This window comes from Linepithema humile, chromosome 5 (assembly GCF_040581485.1).
Source record: "Linepithema humile isolate Giens D197 chromosome 5, Lhum_UNIL_v1.0, whole genome shotgun sequence".
NCBI lineage: Eukaryota > Metazoa > Arthropoda > Insecta > Hymenoptera > Formicidae > Linepithema > Linepithema humile.
The window spans coordinates 8177115-8202186 of NC_090132.1; the positions used below are offsets into that span (position 1 = coordinate 8177115).

The window sequence follows — 25072 nt, forward strand, 5'->3', positions numbered from 1 at the left end:
CAAAAACCGATAGAACAAACTGCGCATAAAATAATATTTGCTGGCAAAACTGCGTATGTAAATTTAAAATTATTTTAATAAGCTTTGACGTCTTAAGTGTCTGGATGACGAGATCAAAGCATTTTCGAGGTGATGTCAGTTTCTTTCAGTATTTACATGGAAAACACCGCCCACTAGTGGACGAGAGACAATTTTATCTTGGTAGATGATACTTGGAAGCGACATCGCACGATGTTTTTATAGATTTACGTACGAAATTAGAAGCGTGAACTTTGTGGAAAAGAGTTAAATTGAAGAAATGAGGATTTAATGTTCTATTCTCAATCTCAAAAAATTTCTCTCTCTCTCTTTCTTCGTGTTCTCTTTTCTTTCTACTACATTACTTAAAATTAAATAATATACATTAGCATATTTACAACAAAACATTAATATATAACAAATGCTACTAATAAAAAGTTAAACTCCAAACTTTCTTGTATGATTCTTAAAATCTTTTCTATTACTTAAAATTATAAATAGATTTTTTTATCTTAAATTTTTTGTCGAAAATTATTAATCGTCTTATATTTTGATAAATCGAATTATTTTGAAAATATTTGCTAATGCATTATAAAATCGAATGCAAAATTGTTCTTTTTAATTATCACAAAATACAAACACATCAGAGTACTTTACATATTGTAATGAATATCATTGAGTGCGAAATTAAAGCAAATCGCGATGTGTATTCGGTAACACAACTTCGTGTGATCATTGACCTCGTAATTCGTTACGTAAGAACCTTTGAATGCTTAGTTATTTATCGGAATGCCATTTGCTTTTTATCGGGATTTAATTCACCACAATAACCTTGACGTCTATAGAGAGAATTGTGCATTTTGTTTTCTAACAATGAACTGTGACAATTCATATAACAGGACTGGAACGTCCCAAAATGTTTGCGGAAGTGCGAACAGGTCGTCACGCATGGAATTTTTTCTTAGGCTAAAAAAACTGAATTGCATCGACCCTTATAACAGAGCGCATCCAAGGTTATTCCATTTTCAAGACGACGGCGGATCTCGTAAATCTAGGACTACGTGGGAGATAATTTTTGTCGGCTTATTTTACGCACTATAAATATGTCTCTCTCTTTCTTCACGGAAACGATAAGTCGGTGTTGTCACGTAAAGAATTTTTAACTGCAAGTGGATTAACAAGGTCTATCTATAAATCTGCTTAAAGTGTATATATTGTTTGAAATTCTTTTTGTAAGAAATTTGGCACAATAGAGAAATATTTTTATATATTAAAAAACAAATATTAATTTTTAACTACAATGGGAGAATTACTTATTTAAAATATTATTTACGAATATTTTTACACATACATAATGTAAATCAAGTGACAAAATTTCCATTAATATAAATCAAATTTGAATATAATTGTGATACTCTTAATAAACTTATACAACCAAGATTGCTATAAAGTGGCGCAATACAAAATGGCAGATGAGACATCATCCTTGCCCCGGTCTAAACCCGTCGCAAGGGTGCAAGAACAAAAATAAATGGCATTCATTCACCCTCCGGATAGGAAACAGAGAAGTAGCTGCAATTGTGAAACAAAAGGCACGATAATTGTATTCGCTCCCCGGGGAGCGAGAAAGGGTGTGCGTAAGAGGAATGGGAGGGAGTTCATATTAAAGCGCGAAGAAACGTCACGTTAATTTGTAATCGCTTTTGCGGTTGGCTGATAGCCGCGCCTCTATTGAGTGGTCTCGAGTCATAGCAAAGGACCGGGGTCTACTACTGCTACCAGGACGCTCCGTGGGGGAGACGTGATGGTTATGCAGATCAACGTGGGGTGGTGCGGTGGCTGACAGCGGTATAATAACTTGCCCCCAGCATGGCATCGTTTTGGAATAGCGCTGAAATAAAGCATAACCCTTCCCTCCCCTTCGCCGACGCTCGGTATACAAAATTATTCGTGCAACTGCTGCGCCGACTGTGACGAAAAGTACGACTATTCTCTGCAATTGCAAAAATCGCACGCGTGTAACAACGTTCAGTGCGAGGGTAGTGTTGCGCGGATGCGCACGGTGACGAATTTCATTCGTGCGGGAAACGCATCGCTTTGTACAGCTCTGCAAAAAGCGTTTTTTTTTTTTTTTTTTTTTTTTTTCAATTTTTATCGCGAAAGCCTAACAGAGTAGGAACTTTCAATCTGCGAATAGATGGCAGCTTGCCAAAGGAGAAAGGAGAAATATTCGTTTGGTGAGTTTGGAGTTAGATTTCCGTGTCTGTTGAGGGGAAAGCGGGAGAGGGAGAGATAGAAAGTCAACTGGCAACAGCGTGCACGTGATGTATCGCAGCATCGAGCATTCGAGCATTGGCCGAAGAAGAAAAAGATCGAGAAGCGAAAGAAGTTAAAGTAGAGGACGGTGAACCGGGTCCGGGAGCGGCGAGCGGGTGGAGGGCGGAAAGGGTGGGATGGGGCGAGGAGGGAGGAAGCGGGTGGTCGAGTCGATCCTGGAGGAAGGCAGCTACTTGGGCCGCCGACTAGGAAGGAGTAAAATAAGGGGTTGCTCGGCGCCGCCGCCCCATGCTTGGCTTGCAAACCGACTTCCGTCCTCCGCGCGCGAGTATTCAGACGCTGGCGGCGTTTTTACCAACGAAGCCCGGCGAAAAAAGAAGCGAAATATATAGAGCACGCCGCCGAGCTCTAGCATCGGGCTTTGGGCTTGGCTAGAGTCAGCCCGGCTATCACAGCCTCGTTCTGTATACGCTCGTACGCGACGGGACGGAGTCTATAATATATCTCCCGCCTTATCTGCCGCACGCTGTTTACTGCCCGATAGACTCCGCAGATAGGAGGACCCTGTATCACCGCCCCGCGAGAGAGTCGAGTCACTTACTTTTATATATGTTGTTACTTACGTCAGTGAGAGCACGCGGGAGGGAATCCGTGAGACAAGTTGGAAAATACTGATGGCCAGAGTGAGATACGGGCGACGACCGTCGCCGGCGCGACTACGCGCGAGCTCTACGGCCTCTTCGTGGAATTTGCTTGGCTGTCGTGGAAAATGATTTAGCCAAATCTTACGTGGCATATTGTGTGCCTGCTCTTTGAGATACCATGTCGCCTGCCTCTTGAAATAAAATCCCCTTCGAGAATAGCGGCAAGGGCAACGCCCAATCTGACGTTCGCAGATTTTTTTTATTAAGCTTTCACCGATATGAATGAATATTAATGGCGGATGACTTTCTCTTTTTACAGCAATGTTTTTATGAGAAGAGAGAAACAAAAATATCGCGAAATTTTATATCAATCCTTTCCGCTATCCGCGTATGTATCTTATCGTCATATACATACATGGAAAGAAAGAATTTTGCTATCGCAGCGAAGTCGTCGTTGCTATTGCATATTAGATGTGATAGCGATAAAACTTTGATACCATGATTAATTTTTCAAGTTATTCAATATTCTATCAACTCTATTTGCTGATAGAATAGATACATTTTACTGGCAAAGTGAAAATCTATTTGTTATAATAGCGATATAATTTGCAGATTTAGCAAATAATTTGCAGCAAATAAAATTAACATCCGTAACAAATCTCTTTGCTATATAATAACTAACATGTTTTGCTATAATAGCGTAAAATTTGCTGTGCCAGTAAATTCTTTTTTTTCTGCGTGTAATTCTATTTTATATATTATTATATTATTTTTCTTACACTATCACGTAACGATCTATAAGGACGTAAATGAAGAAAAACTCTGTAAAATGTATGTATATTTTGACATTTTCCGTGGAAAAATAATCAAAGAAGAAAAAGTGGGAGTTCGCGAGCGAGCAATTAGAATTACAGTGCATGTTTCGTTGTTTCTTAATACATCTAAACAGTCATTTCTTTTATTTACACGAATTAATGTCACGGATTTTAAATTTATGATTTATGAGTCCCAGAAATCCGTATTTCCGATATTTTTCGAATTTATTGAGAATTTAATACTGGATTGAATTTTGGTAAGCGGCACTTAATCACTGTTCTAGCTTCCAAAGTTTCGCCGTTAATCTCTAGCCTTTCGACTGATACGATTCAGCGTTTTCCCGTCGCCCCTCTGTAATGAGAAACGTGCGAGATTGTCTGGACTGTATATATAAAGAAAACGAAGATTCGAATGTCGTGTATATTCACGGAGGAGATATCAAAGATACACAACGAGAGGACAAGCGTTTGTCCTCGCGTCGGAACTTTCTTCGTTCCGGCTGCTGATTGACGAGCCAAGTTTTCTCGTCCCTTGAATTTGGGTCGGGATACACCTCCTCTTTCTTTTCCTTTCTTCCACGCCGTCTCTTACTTGGTTTTCATCCCTCGTCCCCCACTCCCTTTCCACACTGTGGCTTCCGAAGCGAGCTCTGACACAGGGCCCTCGGTAATTTCGCGGCGAGTTTTTCTTACTCGACGTATCGTTCGGAACCTCATGAAAGTTTGATGACGAAAGCAGAAGTTAAGAAACTACGTCGTACTGTTTGGGAGGTGTATCGGTGCCACGTTTCCGCGCAACGAAGTGACTCGGCTGCGTAAGAAATACTCCGCGTTGGCGAATAACTTATTTGTGCAGTAAGAAATGGCAATTTTTTCCCGCTCCGATATAAATCGTCGGTGGAACGTTTTCGCGGACGTAAAATAAGAATGTAGTTAAGGAGAAGGCTACTACTAGGTGACTATATAAAATATAGAGCGGCTACATAAAATATATAGAATTAAAAAGTTTTGTGATAAATCTTTTCAAGATCGCACCGTACAGTTTGCGACGTTGAATTAAATCGAAATTCAAAAGCCATCTTTGCGAAAGACAACCGCCATATTCGGTTCGGGGAGAAAGAGACGAACACTAGGGTGAGAAGGGAGACCCTCGAATCGTTCCGCTTCCCCCCTTCGTTCTCACCGGAAGGGCCACTCGGAGCAGCTGTTATCCCGCCGTCCCGATCGTACTTTGTTAAACCAACGAGGGAATAAGCCGACGGAAGTTTTTCCACTCAAAACGTTCCCGCCCTTTTAACTGTCGATTTTTGGCAGATTATTTCAGTACTACTCGAGCATGCGGTCAAGTCTTAGTGCATCGTGATTTTATTTCCTACGTTTTTAGTTTCTAACTTTTGCAACTCAGTTCTTTAGAAATTGAATTCTGCACATCCACACCTTCTTTCGTTCATCCAAGACGAAGTGTTCTGTTAAATAATAGTATGTTTCTGTTGATCATTTAATGTAGAGTAGTGAGTCGATTTGGATTCAATGCGATGATAAATAGAGAAACCAAGTGTACAGACGATGTGACGAAAAGGAGTTCTCTCTGAGCTAACGCGCTATCCTCCGTATTTACAGAATGGCGCCAAGGAATTACGGACTCTCGTCATTTATGAATCAACATCAGTTGGCAGTACCAGCTTCTGGAGTTGAATAAAGTAAAATTCAATTAATGTAGGATATAATTATAGCTTGTAAAATTAACATATTTATACATAATTGAAGAGAAAGGGTTACCGTAAGTATATCTTTTTTTTCAAGTATGCGTTAGTCATACGAGAAGGAAAACGGCGAAAGTAAAATGTTGTTTATAGTTGTTAACACAAATAAATTATTATTATGGTCAATTGATTTGCAGTCGACAGTAATTTATATATAATAATTATACTTGAGTTTCACGAACGAAGATCCGCGCTTCTACGCGCGGAATCTCTTACGAATCTTTTTTTCGCAACTTCGTTAATAACATTTCGGCCCGATAAAGAATGGATCGCGATATCTGAAATATGATAATAAATGTGAAATATCATGAGGACACCGCAGAAAGTGCCTGGGTAGCGTGCGATCCCTCATCGTACAAAGCCTTCGATAACGCCGCTATTGGAATCTCGATAGAGCAGGTAGAACGAGCGGTGCGCGGGGGAGGTGGGGCTGAGCTGGAGATCGGATTTGAACCGTCTCGAGGGAGAAGGGTGAATAGGGACCCTCAGGATATGAGCAGCGGCGAAGAAGGAAGATTTTGACGGTGTTTGTGCACGTTTCGGCGTATCTGTGTGCTTGTACGCGCGTCTCTGCGTGGGTGTCTTGGTTCTTCGGGGATAAAATGTAGATGGATGAGCCATAGATTTATACCAATCCCCGTAATATCGTATCTACGCGTAGCAGAAGAGGAGAGGGGGAGGATAGTATGAGGACGAAGGGTGAAGAGTAGTTAGAGGGGTCTGTCAACGCTACACCATGATGCATTGCGATCAGCTGCTGATAGCACAGCAAAGATTTATTAAAGAGCTATTTACGGTCTGTTTCTGCCGCGAATGGTCAATAGGAAAGAAAAGGAGTGCCCGCACACATCCGCCACAATTTGACATAACTTTTCATCTAGATTTATCATTGCTAATGTTTGAAAAAAACTTCCGCGGAGCTATTTCTGGAGCATCATGATTATATAGACATTAAATTATTCATTGAAACGGATGCAGATATGCCTCTGTCATTATATCGCGATGTTAAAATAAGCCGTTGCGAAATGTAACACTCGGAGCATCGTAAACGATCCAGTATCCTTTCGCTTCACGTATTGCGGAAAGAGTTAGGGAGTCATTGAAAAAGAGAGGTTTTGTCAGAATACAGGATATACCGGCGAGGATTCGGTCGGAATTGTGATGAGGTGGTGGAGGGGTAAAGGACGGAGGAGGGAGAAAGTTAGGGTAGGGATGGAAGCAGATATATATCCACGGCAATGCGTTACGGGTTCAGCTAAATCCGCCATGATGAATGTGTTGGCGGGAATAAATCCGCAATGCACACCCCCACCGCCTTCATCCTCCGCCGTGCCACCTCCCCCCTGCCGCCGCTACCTCTCCCGACCCCCTCGCACCCCCTTTACGCCATCTTCCCCGCCCCTTAACGACTCGTTCTCATACACTCTCGAAACGCATCTCTCTCTTGCGCGATTTCAACTTTGCCATCCTCTTCTTTGTCTACTTCCCTTTCCTTTCTTCGCTATTCTAGATGCATCTTCACATCGCTGCAACTGCAACTGAACTCACGTTACTGTTACCTCCTGCAGAGGTTTTCATGATAAAGCTGCGCGAATCGGGCTTTTTTTTGCAGAGCTTATCACTTTTCTCATAAACATTTCAATTCAATTACCTATTAAAAAAATCTACAGGAAATAGATATATTAATTTTGATATGACCGGGGCAATTTAAGTAGTTTCCAAGTTTTTGCGTTGTCTCGTACATTTTCCAATTTTAATTCCTAATGAGTTATACCTGCATATATTATATCGTGTGTTCAGTCGTTAGAAATGTATGATAGATTTACATTTTTAGTATACGCTTTCAAACTATTCTGTTGTATAATATAAAAGTTGCTAATGCCAATGCAATTGCTCGGTGCGAATTTATGATATGATTCCTATCTGATCAGATTTTTTGTAATTTTCATTTTTGTCTGGTATCAAAGGTTTTTTGCTGAAGATCTTTAACCAGGTTGCTTTGCAATCAGAGTACGTGCTACTATATTGTGCTGTCCATGATGAAGCTGTGTAACATCGTTGGATGTGGCGCATGCGTGGCCGTACACGAGACCGCGTATACACGGATAGAATGCGCCTGATCACGCTCTTCGAACACCGACGTTTTATTTATATATGTCTGTGCGGGGCAGGTAGACATTTATTAGGATTTATTGATCGTATTATTTCACGCCCAGCGTACCTTTTTGTGTACCCGCTTTTAGCGTAAGACGCAATAAGTGCGACATGATAGAAGAAATGTTAATCAAAGTAACAACGTGTTAAACAAGCATAAGACGGTAGCTGAGCATCGAATGGTGCTGATGGTAAAAAATATAAACGTCAGCAATAATTGAGATATTGCAGGATTAAAGAAGAAATGACTTTTAAGAATAAAAAATAAAATAAAAGTCAGTAAGCTGTAATAAATCTTTCTTCGAATATTTATATTATTGTATATTAACTTAATGTATTTAAAATTATGTAAAAATTTATTTTTGATTTTATTTTTATTTATCATAGAGTATATATATCCAAAAGAATCCAAAAGAATCCAAAAGAAATGTTATAACGTCATGAAAAATTTTTTATCGGAGTAAATTAGTAGAAAATCATGTACGATAGATTGCATTTTTTAAATTAGAACGATGGAGCCGCACGCGCAAGTAGGCTTATTTAAAGCTAGTTCAGAGAAAACAGCAGGAGAGGATCCAGAAGAAAGAGAAGGCGGAGGAGGAGTGGCAGGAGAAGCAGGAGACGCAAGCTCAGACACACGCCGGTCGGGTTATTTATTGTAACGAGGACTTATGGCGACAGATTTAGGAATTAGGGTATCGCAGCAGGCCCGGCCCCTAGCAAGGGTTTCCATGGAGAAGCCGTGCGATACAAACACGTAGGTGTATTCCACGGCATACAAATACGACGTCCTAGGGCATCCTACCCGTAAGCACGTATGGACCCACGTGATACCGCAATAATCCACGAGGATTATCCTCCGTGTTCAAGCGAGCAGGCGGCGAGTGAGGGACTATCTGGCCACCGAACTGGCCGAATATTCGCATCGCCGGTGGATACTGGTCGGAAAATCTGGCTGGGAAACATTCACGAGCTCTAGCGTGTCTCTGCGCAAATATCCCGCCTCCTCTGCCTCGCGCGCGGAGCAAGGACTATTTTCCATCAAAAATATGAATACACACGTCGAGAAACCAAAAACTCGACGCTGCACCAGCGGCCCTTGTTAATCCCGCCGGGATTTAACCTTCAGAGAAAGTTTAATACAAAGTTTTAAATCAGATAACTGTGAAATATATAGCCTGCGAGAATCGTAAATCAACACTTGTCCTGTCGGAAAGTTAAACCGATACAATTTTACAGCCACGAGCGTTGAAAGAGGAGATTGTTGGAACATACATTTTTATTATTCTTATTGTAGCCGGAACTACGAGGCCTCGGACTGCGCTGTCTCCGATCTCAAGTTGTTTGCAAGTTACTTAAATCATCGATCTATAATAGCGCGAATAGTCTGCGGTAATACGATCCGTCCGAAATTAAACGCTCGACATTGCCGTGGATGTGTCATGACTCATCCGCCCAAGAAACTGCGATGTAATGATGCTACAGGACGTGGAACGCGGGAAGCGAGGGAGGTGGGAAGAAGGCGAAAACCGCAGGCAGAACAGAACCGCGAGTCTTAGGCGAGAGCTGCATGCGGGATGAGTAGAGAGGATAAATAACTGACTGCAATAAGCCCGCGTGAAATTATGAATCCCTGTCAGCCCTGGTCTCCCGTCTCTTACGTCGTGTATCTCAGGACCAACCCTCTCGCTTATTATTTTTTCGGGAAAAGAGGCGCGTGGGCGACGGCTTAAACGGGGACGGGAATGATTACGGGTGCGCGTCACGTGCACGGAGTGCCATCAAATAATGAGTTCCGGGGAATGCGGTGGATTTTAAATCGCGCGAAGAAATTCGGCGGACGGGGTCGCGTTCGATAGAAGCACGTGTTAACGTCACTGTTCCGAAACAAGATAATTGCAAGCGTTCCCTTAATATTTAAATTTATCGCCGAGTCGTTTGTTACATTACGCATTTCGACGAGACGTATCGCGGAATCGCAAGGAGCGCGGAAACACGCGTCGCATCGATACCGCAGCTTCGCTACACACATTCGCTTCGCGAACGTGCCCGACGACGGGTCATGCGACGCGGATGTTAGAGTATAAGACTGATTTATACGAGTGTCGTAGGATCAACAACCCGGGAACTGTTTAGCCGATGCATCTCATATTTATTTATCGGTGGCTGGAGCGGTCGTAGTCGCGCGTTTCTGGCGAGTGCACGCGGCGAGGGCAACGCCTACCAACGCCGGCAGTCGGTGTACATTTTCTCTTGCTCCTTTTTCAAGGCTCTGCGATTCCGAGCGGCAGCCTGAATCGAGATAGGAACCGCGGAACCGGCGGGAACAGTTGCGAGACGAGACGGCGGAGGAAGCAGGGAATAGGAGTAAGGGCGGAAGCGACGCCGGCGCCTCGACGGAGCCGAGGCAGGGCGCCGGTGCGCTCCGATGCCTTTCTATCGCACTCGCCTCTTTCTGGCAGCACTATGTCTCCGTTACGTCATCTCCTCGATTCGCTTTTCTCTCGCCCTCGTTGACCCTTCGTAGCGAACTAAGGTGCTCCCGAATTCGAATAGCGGATGTATTAAATGTAAAAGCGATGACAAATTCGATCATTGCGAAATACGAAATCTTTTTTATATATCCATTTATTTTTTTTTTTATGGTCTCTCTTTACTCTTTACTTTATGATCTCTCTTTATATTAATAAAATCGAAGGAGTGTATAATTTCGTAGCTGATTCGGACGTCGAGAGTAATTCTATTTTATATATTGCTTGTCACAATATCAACAAATTAAAAAAAAAGTAATAACTCTACCAAACGCAAAAAAAAAAAAAAAAAAAAAAACAAAACGAGAAAGTGACAGTTTTGAATGTTCTCTTCGCGACGAATAATAAACTGTCGCCGGCGCCAAACGATACATCAAGCTATAACGCATTAAAGCGTTCGTGATCGTGATTTCCTGGCTCGATACATATTTACGGGCGAACGCGTGCTCGCACCAAGGCGCCTCCTTATTATGTGCGGCGAGTCGTCGTCTGCGATTTCGATCGACTCGTATGTCACATCGATGCGATATCGAGAAGGTGACGTAATGATCCCTCAACTTTTTCGCCAACTTGAATTATATTTACGGAAAGAAAAAGACGTTACATTTATCATTTTGTAGATTGCATTTCACGCGTCCTTGGACAAAACGATAATCGAACTCTACAGCCCGTACGTATCTCACGACCGTTAGGAGATCTCTTTACAATTGCTCACCGAATAGGAATGCCATTTCTGGACGTGACACATCTACCTATGCCGTTGCGTATGGCAGTCACGAACTCTTCACGCACAGCACGCAGTTAGAAGTCACCTCGCGCAAAGACGCCCGCTGTATATCGATACGAGCTTCGTACGTGAAGTCCGCGGAGGAGTCTCACCGCTCCCTCACCTTCCACTTGGTGTCGTTTGTACCGTTTGACGTATGGAAGATTTACTACAGGCACGTAGCCTCATCTGTCTATCTCACAGCGTGTAATCACGTGTACGCGACTAAGTGCATCGCAAGAGCAATCAACGCCGGCCGCCGACTCAGCTTTGATTAATTGAATCCGCCCTAAGAGACGTGGGCATACTTGTTGGCACGCGTATTTACCCACGCGCGATGATGGAAATGAGAGGGCCTGCGGGCCGGTGATATCGTCTTATTGATATCTCGTTACTTAATTATTGCAGCTTGGGAATCGATAATTGAACGCGGCTGATAATTTTCGGTGATAAATGGATAGGGATGTAGCTCGCGCGATTTGTTTAAGTCGCTGTAGCCGGATTATACTTTTATTAATACAATGACATAATAAATAATGCATATAATGCAGGCAAATGTAATTCATTAAGCTTCAGCAAGGGCGGGCGCCAATTAATAGTCAGTAATTAAACTCACTATTTTATGGGCGCGATTTAATGCTCATATCTCGCAAAGTTAAAGTGCAATGAATAACATTGAATGCGGAATATTATAAGTTCAATAATCGATGATTGTCTCGTGCCGTACGCGATTTCCAAGCCGCTTCGCTAGAAATAAAGTGTAAATTTCCAAGGGCCACTTTTCGAGCTGATAAAAACATTTCGTAGCGCGGTAATATTAAGCTTTGTAACGAACGTTCGTTAGCCCAATCGTTTGTCCCCCAATCACATTACACGGTTGGCCCGGTTCGCCGGTAATTAACAGGTAATTATTTATAATGGAACAATGGAATTTAAATTAATAGTTTAGTTTCATTAATAACTGCGCGTAATTTCAGCCCCGTGTGTGTCAGTGCTAAATAAAATATATGAACCGGTGAGCCCGACGCCGCATTACGGTCTGGTAATGTGCGTGCTGCATCACAAAACAGAACCTCCGCCGCCTCCGACCACCTCCAGCCATCTCCACGCGAGCCCGTCGCGGCCCTGCCGACCTCCACCCGACGCACACGCCCCGCTAGAATATAACCACTCTACGTCACGTCTGTTATAAACGCGTAAACACGTGCTGGTGCCCCTGGAACCCCTTGTCCACTATCAAGTAAATAATGGCGCATTAAGCTTTTTCATTCGTATTTCGGTATACATGTGTTGAACGCGACGCACGCGTGCCGGCATATGCAACAGACATCGTCGTGTTCGCGTAAACCGCCGTGTGAATTGCGCGACGCGCGCCAGCAGGTTGCCGAAATCCCGCGGCAGGCGGGGAAAGAGATCTAATAGATCTAATAGATCGTAAAAATTTATCGGACGATATAATTACTCACTCCCGCTTGGATGCGCTTTAACGAGGGGCTGCGAGAGGTGTATACGAACTGTCTTCGATGTTGGCCAATTTCTTTCTCAATTGCAGCTACTGAGAACAGCTGAGGAAAACTAGATCAATAGAATGCTATTTGTTTCCGAAACAATAATAGTTTTCGAGTTTCACGATTGAAACTTAAATCGAGCCTTTCTTTGCTTAGAGAGAGACAGATAGGTATAATAACGTTCTACTCTTTATCATAACTCTGTTATTAATCTATCACTAAACGATTTTTTTATTTTTGTACAACTATAAATACCGTACCGATGTAATTTGAATTTAGTTAATCTGCGCTGTGCCTGGTTAAGAATGTGGATCGTTTGCGCGTGGCTGAATCTTATATAAGGCTCTAATGCATTATCCTGACTATGCCGAAAGAGGCTTGCCTGGGTACGGTGCATGCAAGCTCGCGGACCGGAATGGAGTCGTAGGATAGCAATTTCGACCGAGCAGTAATAAAGCACGTCTGCGCGCCGAAATCCTGATGAATGGCCGCGCTTAGGCTTGAAATGGAGAAGCGACGAGCCCTCGCACTTACTCATTCTGCTGTACCCTCCTCTCTTATATCCCCTCTCGCCTAGCTCCGGCTCTCTCTCGCTTGCTGTATGTGTGTTGCAAGGTCTTTGCAAATTCAACCATTTTATAAAAAGCCTAGTTATCTTATAATGCGTCCAATCTTTGTATCGCAGAATCGGCTCTTCGTACTTTGTATTAAAATTACAAGGGCCCGAATTTACAAAGAGTCTCGCCGCGACACGAGTGTACAAGATTCGAAAAACAATTGAAAATATGCGATATGTACGGATACGCGGAGAAATAGAAATATTGTCGAGAAAAGGCGGACGGTATTGGGCGCTGAAGCTCAATAAATCTGCTCATCCCGAGAGAATGTAAAATATATGCAGTTCGTGTCTGCGAGGACGCGCGCGGAAATTTATCAGTACCATGCTTTCGATGGGCAGGTACTGGTTCTAATTTATTCGTCCGTTTCGCGGTCTTGAGCCCGATAGCGCTCACGCTTAATCCCGGCTATTTCGCCGTAGTAGTATTGAGCACCGGTTACCTTGTAGTTTAATAATATTTCTGAACGATATATCAGACACTATACATATGTACATTGTTCGATTTCTTTACTACCGCGTACAACATCTGCGTGGTTATTCAATAAAGTCCGCGCGCACGCACACACGCGATGTGCAAGAGGAACGAGTGCAGTGGCTTGATTAAAAGATTGATAAAGAGTTTTACGATACGCCTTAATGACTTAACAAGGGATTGAATCACGGAGTTTTCAGACATCGCATTGCGTGTTCATGCGAAAAATTCCCGTCGAGATTATGCTGTCAATATGTATCAAAGAGAGTCGAATTATCGTTCGTATATTAACGCGATGCTTATATTCGATAAAAATTTATGAATAATAACGTCATTAACTGTATTCGAGATTTTCACGTATAAAGATCCATTAGGATACACTCTGCAGCAAGTTCACCTGGAGGTTACAGGCGGCAGCTAGTACCTATAGCGGCAACTTCTGGGCCTCTAAATCAGCCTCTGTGTCGTGATTCATGGAGGGCAACCTCTTGCCCCTTTCTCCGCTCACTCCTCTTGAGCACCCCCTGTCCCTCTACCCCTTCTGTGTTTCCTCCTTACTCCACCCGCTTTCCTCGCCCTCTTACGACTCCTTCGGCAGTGACCTCCTGGACGACCCTTTTACCACCACGCTCCCACCTCCTACTGCTTCCACCAATCCTCCACGATCTTCAGCTTACGCGTCTGTACAGTTTTTTACTTGAGTTTCTGATTTTATATATATATATATATATATATATTTTTTTTTCTTAATTTAATTGAGATTAGACTTGAAGAAATCACTCTTGTATCTAATTGAGTTTACTTTTTAATAAAGATTTTAGAAAGCAGAGTGACAAATGAATTAAACATTATATTAAATGTCAGTGTTAAAAGATTAATCTATGTTACGTTGATGTAACTTGAAAATTTTCTACTTTTGCAATTGCAAGATTAGATTTGAAAAATTGCTCGTAATTATTCTGCAACGCTTTAAACCATATCTGATAAATACACCGCTATAGAATTAGCGTTTGATAATGCAGACACGAGATATTCGAAGTACAGCAGGTTGTGCACCTTCATAAAATATGCCATTCCGTGAAATCCCACGAGATATCTGTAGAAGAAGGCTATTTTCGAGCTCATTGAATAGACAGCCATGATTCTATGACCACAGAGCGTGCCAACTCCATTGTAGCGCTCTTCACCATTTTAGTCCCTTATTCTCTTTTCTACTGAACGTTCTCATATATTTCAGCGTGGTAGGTTGGCTTTAAGGCCTGTACAATCTAATGACAACGACGTCTGCTGCAAGCCTTTCGAAAATTAACTCTCATCTCTATCTTTGTAACGTTTTCCCTATCTTTTTTTACATCTTAAATATCCTCGGCTTGAATGCCCAACAGTCTTGTTGCTGTTTGTCTTATTACCCGAAAATGTATACATCTAAGTTTCACAATCGCTTTGGATCAAGCATAATTCATTCTCGCGCTAACTTCGAATTAGTACTGTTGCTGTATCACAGCTATCCTATTCATTTTCATAGTTATTTCCATTGCGACATGTATGAATAAATCTTGCCAAGAGCCGCTGAATTTATCGCGTAGGATAAGAATTTCTCTTTATCCGGAATTATCGTATCGTTGCAGGCATATCTTTCCGGCGTTACATGCAGTGAAGATGCGCTGCGTGATGGATGTGACGGAAACACGAGAGAGTAGTTTCTAATTAATGGGCCTACTTCACTTGGGGGGCAGACTCAATTATTGTCGATATCGCAAAGGCGTAGAACGAATTCAGCGCGAGCGTTTGTATCGCGCTGTTGTGTGCATAAGCGAATATGTACGCGAATATAATGTCGCCGAGTGTGCGTTCGCGCGCCGCTGTATATGTATATGCCTGGAAATACGTAAGGAAGCAGGGCATGAGCAATGGCTGGCAGCGTTCCGTAATAATGTTGTCTTCGTCGGCTCGTTTTATTTGCCTGCGGCACAAGAATGTAGCCTACAGTCCGCCTCAAAATTCATACCTGTGTTGCGCAACGCGATTGGTCCGCTGGTATATTTCGTGGTCGCCCGACTTCTCCAGCGAGGTACCAGGGAATTCAAGGACACATACTCAAACATTCGTATTTTTCTTTTCGCTGTATGAAAGCGTGAGAGTGCATCGTTCGGATATTTAAGATGTAAACATGATTTAATTACGAATGGATATAAAGTATCGAGAACAAACACACTGAACGAAATTCTAAACTATGTACCTATAACAAATACTTCAACAACTATGAGGATAATTGTTCAACATTAATACAACTAAAGCCGATAATTTGGAGAAAGATTGGGCTTATCAATATGCTCGTATAATCATAGTATTCATTATATAGCATATATATATATAAGTTTTCATTCTTAAACAAGATGATGTGAAGCAACGCGATAGAAATATGAGATATTTTGAGATACGCCTGACAATCTCAATCGTAGCTTACACGAAGGATAACAATGAGACTTGTTCTTACAAAAACATTAAGCGTATCAGGCAGGAAGAAGGGAAGCGGCAGGCACGAGGAGAACGCAAGTTACAGACGCGACAAAAGGGGGACAAGCTGATATCGTTGCAGCATTCCAGAATGCGAGGAAACGGCACCGGCAGATAAAGTGGAAAAATCATCACTGTTCTTTTCGACTCCTTTGGAGTCTTCGGGCAAGATGTAGATGGCCGGGTGGGGAGTGGCACCGAAAAAGTATAAATTTCTTTAATGGTACTAATAATTTCATATCGCATAATTTACTTACTGCGAAACGTAACGCCAGTAGCTACCAGAGGCATTAACGAGGAGCCTAATATTTATGTTGGTACTCGGTCCTCCGCCACCCAGATAACACCCTTGCTTTCATCCCCCTTTTCCAACCCCCTCGCGCCAGCTCCCGAACCATCCTTCTCCTGCCTCCTTGTAGCACCGGCAGAAAGTCTCCCTCGGTTGGTTCGCGACGCGCCTTCGCATCTTCGTAACTAGATAAAAAAAAAAAAGAGGAAGGTGCTCCCTTTTCCTTCTCGAGATAAGTAGAACCTGCCACGGCTTGCTGATTCTACGATCGACTAAGGACAAAGAAGGAGGGCCACGGACGAAATACCGCTGATTTAATGCGCATTTCTTTTAGGGGAAAGGTTCGACCCCCTTTCTTGATATCAGAGACGGCGTTATGTAAAACTAAGTCCGCGTTAATTTTATCGGCATTGGCAATTTGTGGAGAAAAACGTGCAGATATTAATAACTTCGATCATATATCACGCCACACGTCACATTCTTAATTATCTATCGCGTGTAATTAGTATTCTGAGACTTTTTTTGCCGCTCGGTTTATTACTGATGAGAAAGTGGTTTGTGCACTCGCGAGACCGTCGCTTTCAGTAAACCTACAGCTATCTACAGGGATAATATTTTTCCCGCTAAATTTTGGTTCTTCTGCAACCTCTGTTGATTTTTTAGATCCGGTAATGTCCTCGGATAAGTGGGAAACTCTTATCTCCCTAAGTGCATTACCAGCACCGCATACATTACTCCTTTACACACTTTCACAGGTATTAAGTACATACAGCCATGAGGAAGTTTATGAGAGGAGGTTCTCAACTAGAATATTTTAAATGTATGCAAGGACACGTTCCGCCCTTCTCCTAAAGCAACCACTGCGAAGTAATCTCCCTTTCATCGTCATGAAGAACTGACTTGTGTCATTGGACTCTATAGATGCGTCTGTCTGATGTCTTTCCACTATTTTAATATTTTAATGCGCCAACACGCGGCAATCGTAAAAAGAATCTAGATTAAACGACTCTTTAAATACTAATATAATGAGAAAATTAATACAAGTACCGATATAAGTGCTGTGCGATAATACGAAGCTATATATATATAGACAGTCGCCAGCGTGGCGGTAACGATGTCTCGCGACTATCAAAAACGTCAGATATGATATCCTTCCCTGAACCGCTAATGTGACAGGCAGCGTATTCCGCGACCATCCACGGGACCACAATAATAATAATTTTGCGCGGAATCGTGGAAATGGTGAATGCAGGCAACGGCGTAGCGGAAAGCAACGGAGCAGTGATGAGGATTCGGAAGAGTTGTGGAAAGACCATCCTCGTTCAAACCCCTTCGAGTGCTTTCTCTTTTCTTCTTGTCTTATTTCCTTCCATTTCTCGATTCTCCTGTTGCCTTCGAGAGAAACCGACCGGGTGAAGAATAAGACACCAGACACATATTTTACGCCGGAGCTCTTCACGGATGGGGCAAAGCGTACGCGGCGAACGACGACGTCGCGTTTCTGAGTTATCGTTATATGAAGTAGTACTCTAAAATGTGTATGCATTCGCCTTCGGTATTCCTTTGTCGGATATAGCACACTGTGTTCATTCCATGGCGTCTTTCGTGCGAATAGAAATGATAGCAATTCAGCAAAAAGTGCAATAACGCGATTTCTTTTTAATAGAAAACAGAAATATATATATATGTATATATATATATATATATATTTTACTAGCTGAGTATTTTACATCATTTGTTATAGCAACGTTGAATTAGATTTAAAAAACTCTTAATCAGTGAAGAATTATCGTTCTGTCACATTTGATACATAATAATTTAATTATAGCTTGTATTTATAAAAAATATTATATAAAATATAAGTAATTAAATTATTAAAACTTCACAACTTTTATAGCCAATCCAATTAATATTTGAAGCGCGCATCGAAAAGAATTAATATATAATATTTATATGTAAAGCGTGATTGCACTTTTGGAGGACAAACTAATAATATTTCCCGTTCATAAATTCACATACATACAAGCGCCAATTTCGTTGCTCATCGCATCTCCACGCCCTACTGTCGGTACTTGATATACGATATCATTGTCATTCATTTGTTTTCCGTTCTACGCAGGCGATGCATTGATCGTAGCGAAAGCTGAATTACGCGATGAATTCTAACGTGTCATGTTAAACGCCTCTTGCCTCTCTGAGAAGATATGATTGAAATTTGTGAAAGCTACCACGTTAGTTTAATAATTTATGAAATGTGGCTTTTTACTTGGAAATTTTTTTTTTTTAATGCTCATAAGTTTTTTCCATGCATTCTGTTAATAGAATGATATTGGCACACGAAAGAAATATAATTTGCAATAAATAAATATTGCAATCATTTAAAATTGCTCGCCATATATCACGTTGCATATATTTACGTGATATGATATGTCTATAAATATGCAAATATATTGGTATATAAAATTAAATCCGTACGCAAAGCGTATTTTTTTCTTCCGATCCACAATTTGCGGATGCAAGACGCGAGTATGTACTAAAAAATAAATGTAATTATCCAATTCCAACTCTAAAACGAATAAATAATCTCTTGAATTTTATCAGTAAGCTGTTTGCTGCTTCGATACGTCTCATTGGTTATCCGTTCTGTTGACGGCAGGGAGAGGCGGCGTGGTAGAACATCGTAGCACGAAAGAAGTGCGAAGAATGTTAATACGAATATTATGATTTATTGATGGAACATCGGTCGGCAAGGCTCCGGGGGTTGTTCGGCGTGCCTGCCAGTGTTCGTAAGGGTGGCAAAATGAAGAAAAAGAAGAATAAGAAGGCAGAAACCCTGAGGGTACCGTTGCACACGTACATACACGCGCATGCGAGCGCGCGCACCTATACTAGATTCACACACACACATACACATATATATTTACCAGCTCACGTGAGTAACGTAGGGCCGAGGCGTTTTTCTCAGCCCGCCTGAGCCGCCAAAGATTTATTCTCAGGTCCCGCAAGACAAATGGTAAGATTGTGTCCAAAATTTTAACAGCGCATTTGGGTGAACACGTCCCTGCAGCGCGAAGATACTCTACGACTGCACAACTGCTACAAAGGATAAAAAGAAGGTGGGGCGCGGGTGGGCAGGGCGAGGGTGTTGTTAAGAAGGGGGTAGCTCTCTGAGATAGGTGTGTGTTGGATGAGGAGGCAGTCGGGCGGAAAAGAAGTTTTCTAGTTATCCCTTCGGCGAGAATGTGGTACCGAAACTCCCTGTTCACTTCGTGACAGAATCGAGCCGTGAAACGAGATCCGCCGGAAAGCGCTGGTTGGCGTAGCTTTATTCCAATCATTGGCATTCTATCAGCTTATCCCGCCACTTTACGTGCCCAGATATACGCGATGTTATGGCCTGTTAAGTCTGATTGTAAGTCTCCACGAATTTCTCGACAAAATATCTTACTATAAGAGAGACATTATCAATTCTTATTGATCAATAAAATTTAAATAATTTAAATTTATGAAATTTTAAATAATTTAGTTTAAAAATATGTTACGTATGCTATTTTGAATATTTTTTATATGCTTAGTGATTAAATTTGAGAAAGTATTTCCTTATTAATCACTTTAAGAGATATTTTATTGACTTTTACGCATTTTATCGCACGGCTATTCTATCTTAATATTTCCTCTCGTCATTTCAATTTTCTCATATTCAAAGGAAAGGAAATAATAAGTGATATTCGAGGTATACGCATATGAAAGTGCGTGCCTAACATGCTCGGACATCAATTTCATCTGCGTATATATTACAAATAATACACCGGAGAATGTTCCCTTAGATCTGAATGCTAAGAGCCCTCGGCTCTTGAGAATTAGATTCCCTATCTATTTTACGCACATTGTGAATTCAGCTTATACGCGCGAAGAATTTTATCGTGCTCTCAATTTTGATATTTTTTCTCATAGTTGTAACAGATAGATATAAATTAAATACCTGCGAATATACATGTAAGAGAAACGTGCACGTATTTACTTTATAAATACGCAAAAAACCGTGTCGTAATTTGCAATATTAAGATAAGAAACTTAAAAGGAAAAAAAGTTTTTTAGCAGCAATACGCACAAGACAATGAAAGTCAACGTTGAACATTGGTAAATGAAGACGGAGAGTTTAGATTTACAGTTTCTCCCTATTGAACCACACTGAAAATGCGTCGAGTCTGTGATAGGGGGGTAAAGAAGGCGAAACCGAAAACAGGGTTGGCACATTGGCGAGGCGAGAGGAGGGGATGATATACACGTTTGAAGATAAACGAGCGGCGCGTTCAATGAAGTCGACTATAAGGGTAGTCCCAGGTTCGGTTCTTGTCACTGGTAGATGGCCGATGTGTTAGAAGCGTTCGTATGCGTCCAAGATAGACAGATTGATAGATCGATTGCAGATTGAATGAAATATTAATGCTGTGAGCAATAAACTCGCTTGATTAATGTTAACTCAAAATTATTGATACGATTAGATAAGCAAAATGAGATTAAAAAAAAAAAAAAAATACTTTTTTAATCATCTAAAATATATCTGCTGTTTGTTACTAGTTTCCGTGTGATTTACCGATATTAAACCATAATTTAACTTTAAAATCTCTTTGCACCGAATAAGGTTATCTCGCTGATAGCAGATATCTTATCGTTTGTCTTATCCTTAAGCCGATACCATTGATCGATGGCTCTTAGATGCGGCACCAATCGTAATAGCGCCGCTGTCATCGCGTCCATAAAACTCACCGTCGAGACGGCACAATTTTAAGTTTTACGCCATTTACAAAATGAGTCGCCATTATTTTCGCTGGCTGGATTTATCGCTACATACATTTGGACCGAGCGACAATCCAATTTATGTGGGAGTCCCGTAATAGTCTGCCACCGCAACGCGAGAAACCTCCTCCCCCTCCCCGCCCGGCCCCTCTCTTTCTCGCCCCTTCTTGTTCCGCCATCTACTCTGCAGCATCCACCCTTCTGACGCTCACCACCCACGGCACTGATTAAATAAAAGAACAAATGGAGGTAACTCCTAATTAGTGCACTAGTTCCTTGCATTCTTGCTAGCCGTACCAACGACCTTCGCCGGATTAATTGCAGTCGTGCGTTTATTGCGAGCGTGATGCTTATTCGCGCATGAATTTCGTATGAATGCCGTTTTTCCTCGGGGATGCTTTATTACACTTGAAGTGAAGAGGGAAGTTTAGGAGTAACGAAGAATGTAACGTAAATGCAAGCAAACCGCGAACAAAAAGTTACATAATTTTCTTCGCAATAAAAAGCGCTATGTATGTTTGTACACATCGAGCGCTTATTGATTCTTGATTATTATATAATGTGCGATCACGCTTTTCTATTAAATAAATCAAAAACTGTCGCCTCTTTACTGCGTTAACGGCATTATTTATCATATCAGATTAGAGCTTAATTGGGAATGATAAATAGAAGGTACTCGTGCGCGCACGTTCCACAATCTACCTGATGTTAATTAAGACCTATTCGACGGGTAGAAACGAGTTTCTTCATACCTGACCGCGAAAGATTGTTATGTTTATTTTTTATCTGGCACGTTACATAATTTTAATATTTCACTTATTTTATTTTACCGAATTAAATTTTTTCTTGATTTCTAGATTCGCGTGAGAGTTCTAAACAATTTGTCGCGCATTAAATTATACATTTGCTTGATTTCTAACATTTCAATAATAATTCAATATTAATAATAATTACTATCATACTTGTTATAAAATAGCAACACAACTGTTTATTGTCAGATGCTATTGTGCATCGATGTTGTTTACACTCACTGATCGATGATCGTATCGGGAAGAACTATAATACAGACGAAAAGGGAAGAGTGAAAAGTTCGAATACACGAGGGGCGGTAGGAGAAATGAGCGGTATCGGGCGATAGGGGCTGTTGGGAGGCTGAGAAAGGCGGAGGCGCGGCTGCGTCTGAGTTGCTCGCAATGTATGGGTCTACCACCTCTCGTCCTACCCTTACCTCATCTTTCTGACCTCCCACTCCACCAGCTAGCAGCAATTTTTTGTTCGTGGTCCGCTTGTATCAAATTACGATAAATATTGCGGTGCCGACGTGAACCTCGGTAAGGGGCGCCTATTCGTAACGCCGCGACTTAACATTGCGTAGAGAGAAAGAAGAGAAAGAGAGAGAGAGAGAGAGAGAGAGAGAGAGAGAGAGAGAGAAAGAAAGAAAAAGAAGCATCAAAGTTTGCTCAAAAAACGTTCGAATATGGAATGAAAAGCCTACTGTTGAACGTAGGACAGAGAGAGACTGTGTTTATACTCTGCAAATCATTAAAAATAAAAAGAAAAATATTTTCGGAAATAGCGCATAGAAATAGATGCATCCATTCTTTATTCAACAGTCATATATATGACATGTACGCATGGCATCGTGCTTTAAAATTCTTAAAAATTTTTTTTATTTTATAGCAATAATTTTTGTGCAATAATTAAAATATCGATACACTTGCGTTAAACGTGCTAGTTATAAAACCATGGTCTTATGTTGAGATGAAAAGAGATGCAGAAATCGTACAAGAAGCGAGTGAGTAAAGAGATAATCGGAAGAGCGTCACGTGTTGACCGAGAAAAATTCGTTTGCGTGAAAGATTCCTGACGATCCTCTCGAAAGGACTGTGAATGGGGATAGGTGGGTGGGACCAAGTATTATATATAACTATCCACCCTAGCCAGTTGCGTGCGGAGGATAGAAAACACGCGCGGACGCGCGGGCGGGGGCATGGTGGGGACGAATTGAGGGATGGTGGTAGATGAGGTGCAGAGAAGGGTGAGCCGGAGGGAGGAAGCGGAAGAAAGAGCGACAGTGGGAGCGCGAGAGAGGGAAAGGGAGTGGAAAGAGAGGCGGATGGGTGCACGTAGTGGGGGATGACAGAGATGAATTCGTTTCATTTCACGCTGGGAAGCTCTCGCGTTCCCCGCGTCCGATGATTTACTGGGCTACAATGTGGTAACCCATGATTTATCGTCAACACGCTGGCTTGCCACTGCGCTATACCTGATACCGTGGTTGCGTATGCGCCGTGCCCGTGTGTCCAAAGAACTTTATACTCTTTCTCTGTCTCTAACCCATCTTCGCTCCCCTCGTTACTTCGATGGTACCTGGGCATGTCTTCGCGAGTGGGCGGCGAGAGGAGGGAAAGATGAAGACCCTCGCGACCGGGAATATACACTATCTGCCTACGATGTTGGCGGTGGCAGGTCGGAACCGATAATTCCATGCTCCGCCACCATTTATTTATGCATGAGAAACACTCACGTGCGTTTGATCGCCACCCGCGCATTTTGTCACCTCTGATATAGCCTCATTTATTTATAACCGACATTATAATCACTTCAGAGACTTTCTTCATATTAAAAATTATAATCTTATTTAATTTAAACTGTTGTAAAAAGAGTAATATTTATCTATTCATACTACATATTTATTGTTGGATTAATGAAATATAATCTAGGCACTCTTGAAAGAATGTATACTTGGTGTTTAGAAAGTCTGTGAATAGTTACGTGAATACTGACAACTACAAAACCAAGTGAATATTAACATCGGTCTGCGGTTACATTTGCGGTAGCAACATCAAATCGTTCGGTCAACCATAATGCAACCAACTCGTAACCATCATGGTGAAAATGGACGCGGTCAACAAGTATGACTATAATTACGTTGAGTACAGACGATAAAGCGTACACGGAAGCATCGTCAAATAGCATTCTAAACTGAAACCTGTAAATATAATTTTTTCCATAATCTATATATTTGTTTATTAAAATCAGTCGAAATGTATATTAATCAAGATCTAATATACATTGCCCATATTGTTTAAAATTTGTACAAAAATTAAGAATACATCGTTCAAAATTAAGCAGAGCCATGTTAGCTAATTAACGAATCAGAGGGAATACTAAACGAAAGAGGAAAAAAGAAGAATAAGAAATATATCTATCTGCAACTATAGCGTGGAATCCACAGCTTCCGCACAGTTGGATGCGTGGGTAAATGCGAACATTCGAAAGTTCATGGAACATGGAAGGTACTCCTTGGCTCGTTGGAAACTCGAGACCAAGTCTTGGCTACCGCGAGACCAACATCTGAGCCGAAGTTGGTTGTACCCACTCAAAAGTCAAGATCCCGACTCTCGAGGGCCCTTTGCCTAGATTCATTAGGGATCTTGCTGATCCTGACGCCGTTTGGAGACCCCACGGACGCCTTGCTCGAAGATTAATTCCGACCGCGTAAACTTTGTTTCCCATTGTAAACAAGAGGCAGTTCCGGTAGCGTCTTGAGAAACACCCTTTCTCAAGTTGCCTCAAGCCAAAGTACTTAAAATCTCATTTCTTCCCTCCCTTTATAAAAATTGTCATAAAAATTGCGCTATTTTTTTTTAAATAACATTATTTCATAATAGTTGTCGCGGAAGCGTGCTGTAGTGAAAGCATTCTTTCCTAATCAAGATTTTACAATAAATAATATTTAAATTTTTAATTAAATTTATACAATTTTTTTTCTTTATGAAATGTATATAGTAGATATATATGTTGATAATAGCACATTCTTTAAGAATCTTTTTTGTGCAAAGCAAAATTATTGCATTATGATGCACTGATAAATTTTTGAAATAAAGCAACAATTG

General features: G+C 41.5%; 1 protein-coding gene across 4 annotated transcripts in view; it reads left to right on the forward strand.

The window, feature by feature from the left end:
- LOC105674628 (homeotic protein ultrabithorax) overlaps positions 1-25072 on the forward strand; it is a 176651-nt gene that overhangs the window by 95786 nt on the left and 55793 nt on the right. For 2 of the 4 annotated variants that reach the window (XM_067354820.1, XM_067354822.1), the window contains one exon: positions 5375-5852. The exons of the other annotated variants lie outside the window; for them this stretch is intronic. The gene's annotated coding sequence lies outside the window, so the exon portion shown is untranslated. Of the gene's footprint in view, positions 1-5374; positions 5853-25072 lie in introns of those variants that run through there. 4 annotated transcript variants of the gene reach the window in all.